The sequence below is a fragment of the Octopus sinensis genome, linkage group LG3 (genome assembly GCF_006345805.1).
Source record: "Octopus sinensis linkage group LG3, ASM634580v1, whole genome shotgun sequence".
Lineage (NCBI taxonomy): Eukaryota > Metazoa > Mollusca > Cephalopoda > Octopoda > Octopodidae > Octopus > Octopus sinensis.
The window spans coordinates 127,146,106-127,149,506 of NC_042999.1; the positions used below are offsets into that span (position 1 = coordinate 127,146,106).

At 37.0% G+C, this 3,401-nt stretch overlaps 1 long non-coding RNA gene across 1 annotated transcript in view; it reads left to right on the plus strand.

Moving 5' to 3' along the window:
* The window catches only part of LOC118762806, a 19,927-nt gene extending 16,767 nt beyond the window's left edge, over positions 1 to 3,160 (plus strand). Inside the window, exon 3 of the long non-coding RNA XR_004998555.1 lies at positions 2,999 to 3,160. This is a non-coding gene — a long non-coding RNA (uncharacterized LOC118762806). The remainder of the gene's footprint in view (positions 1 to 2,998) is intronic.
* Positions 3,161 to 3,401: the final 241 nt, after the last annotated feature.

A 3,401-nucleotide genomic window follows, 5' to 3' on the forward strand; every position in this document is an offset into this window, starting at 1 on the left:
TCATCATCATCATCATTGTTATCATCATCATAATAATTTAATGTCTAGTTTTCCATGCTTGTATGGAGCAGAGAGAATTTGTTGAAGCAGATTTTCTACAGCTGTTTCTGCTCCTGGTGCCAGCCCATACTTGTTTCAAAGCAAGGTTTATATTTCTCCATGTTTTTTTTTTTTTAAATAAGACTGGAAACAAATACAACCTTACTTCTATGATGATAATAAGCATTTACAACCATCATGTGATGTCGAGACAAGAGCACACACAAAACACACACATTCACACACACACACACACATGTGAAATGTCTGATTTTGAACTGAAAGTTTATTTTACTTTATTTTAATGAAAAGCAATGCAGTTAATCAAAGTATGCACCTAAATTATCGACACAATTTTGCCATTTTATCAGTAGCTTATTTATGCTGGCAGTGAATAATTCTGGAGAGCAAGAGGAGATGAAATCACGAAAGCTATTTTTGCATCTTCTTCAGATTTGAAGTCTTTCCCTGGCAAAAAGTTGTCTAATGCCTGGAAAATGTGATAGTCAGTTGGTGCAAGGTCTGGTGAATATAGTGGATGACAGAGTACTTTCACGTTCAGTTCCTGTAACTCGAGTAGCCTTCTTTGTGCAACAGGTGGTCGAGCATTGTCTTGCAAGAGAATTGGCCTGTCTCTACTGACCAATCTCAGTTGTTTAATTGCAAGTTCACTCATCATTTTATCCAGTTGGTTGATGTATACATCTACTGTAATTGACTTACCAGGTCTCATGAAGCTGTAGTGGATGACACCATCACTGGATCACCAAACAGACGCCATTAGCTTTTTTTGGTGAATATTTTTTTTTGGATTATGTTTTGGCACTTTGTCTCTATCCAACTACCATGCAGAATGCTCGCTATTGTTGAAAAGAATCCATTTTTCATCACATGTAACAATACGATGCAAAAATTGTTTGCTTTTATGCTGTGACAGCAAAGAACAGCAAGTTTCAAGACAACGTGTCATTTGATGATCTTTCAGTTCATGTGGTACCCACTTGTCCAGCTTCTTTACTTTGCCAATTTGTTTCAGATGGTTCAATACAGTTGGAATCCAGAATTCAAACCTTACTGCTAACTCACGCATAGTTTGAAATGTATCCACTGCCACTACAGTTTCCAGCTCATTATTATCCACCTTGGTCTCAGGTCTACCATGGGGCTGATTTTCAAGAGTAAAGTCACCAGACTGGAACTTCTCAAACCATCGACGTGCAGTGTGCTCATTCGCCACATCTTTCCCAAACACCTCATTGATGTTTTGATCTGTCTGGGATGCATTAGTTCCATGATGGAAATCATATTTATAAACAATATGAAATTTTGATCTATTCATGAGTTCACAAAAATTGATTTACAAGAGAAAACTCACAATATAAACAGATACCATGAATTGCATTTCGAAAAGTGATGATGTAACTCTTCAATGTTGTAAAACAAAGAATTGTCAGGATAAAACATTAGAGTTAACAACTATCAAACTTGATATATAAGAAAATTGGACATTTCATTCTTAATGACCATACACACACACACACACACACACACACCACACACACACACATATATATATATATATTCACACATACAGGCTTGTCTTTTCAGGTGGTGATGTCACATAAAAAGCACCCATGTCAGTGTTGTGTAAACACACCTGTGCCAGTGCTGCATGTCAAACCATCCAACCTATGTCGGCATGGAAAATGGGAAACAGATGCCAAATGATGATGATGATTATAATATACATACATACATATGTGTGTGTGTGTGTGTGTGACTATTTATTTACTTATTTTCAGTGTTGACAGTATTCTTTGAAGTTTCACCAATACTGGCTTCTTAAAATATATTTAAGTTGCTAATGTCCAAAGAAATTCAAAGTAAACTGTTACCAGAGGCAATAAATATTATTTTGATTCTACAATCAATACTGAGTTCTTCATTCAGTGCATTTTTGTGTGTGTAAGTACAGCTAACCATCATTCAGAATTAAATATTATTTGGTAGTAATTCTCATGCTTCCTCTAATTATTTTAGGTGCATACATAATCAACAGGTAGACATAGATATCCTCTTAGCCCTCTCACTTTTGGTCAAACAGAATATTAAACATATGATATCTGGAGAGTGAGAGGGAACTGCACTGGCACTTAGCATGTATTCCATTTCAGGAGAGTAGATTGACCAAAGCAACATGAAATGAAAGGCACAAAGCACTGCCTGGTCCAGGAATAGAATCCCAGAACCTAATAATCATGTACTTAAGTACCATCAAGGTCTCGGGTTCATACATAAGCATACAAACCTACAATTATATATACATATAGTGGTAGTATATTGGAATGTACAAATAGTAGACTACATCAAATGCCTAGGGGGATATCTAGAAGTGGTAAATAGCTTCCATTACCTAGATGACCAAATCAGCAGTGGAGGAGGATGCTCTGAAAGTGTAGCTGCTAGAATAAGCTCGGGCTGGGAAAAGTTCAGATAGAGGCCACCTTTGTTGGTAACAAAGCGCCTCTCCATCAGAGTGAAAGGCTGATTGTATGATGCTTGTGTGAGAACAACCATGCTACATGGCAGTGCAACATGGGTTGTGACTGCAGAGGACATGCAAAGGCTTGAAAGAAATGAAGCTGGATGTTCAATGTCAGTGTGCACATACAACAGAGTGTAAATGCCTCTGGCTCTGTAGTACAAATGTCTTACTTTCATAAGTATTGAATTAAAATCTTCCACCAAACCTTTGTCACAATTTATGTTCCCAACACTAGCTTAATGATAACTAAGTTCTTTTACTAAATTCTTTGTTATATTTAAGATTAATTGAATGAAACACAGAGCATCTCAAAATAAATACGGTAACGAAAGGGTTAATCACGTGCAGAGAGTGAATATGTGCTCTTCTTTGCTATCATGTTTCCCCAAATGAACCCTTTTTTAGACTGAATAGTGACAAGAAATGGGTTCTCTATAAAAATGTCAAGTGTCAAACACACTGGGTAGGGAAAGGAGTAACATCGGCACCCTGGGCTGAAAAAGGTCTTCACCCACATAAGGTGTTGTTATCTGTTTGGTGAGATATGAAGGATTTAGTCCGCTTTGAACTTTTAAACTCAAAACAAATGATAAGAAAGGAGATCTACTGTGAGCAGCTTGAGCACCTTTCATTACCAACCCAGCTGAAACCAGCTCCGGTTCTGAGTACAAATGTCTTGTATGGGAAACGATGCTCCACCCGCCATATTCACCAGACATTGCCTCATCTGATTATCATTTATTGTGTAGTTTTTAAAATCATTTGGACAAAAAAATATGAATTTCTGTAGACAAGGTTAGAACAGTAGTGGAGAAGT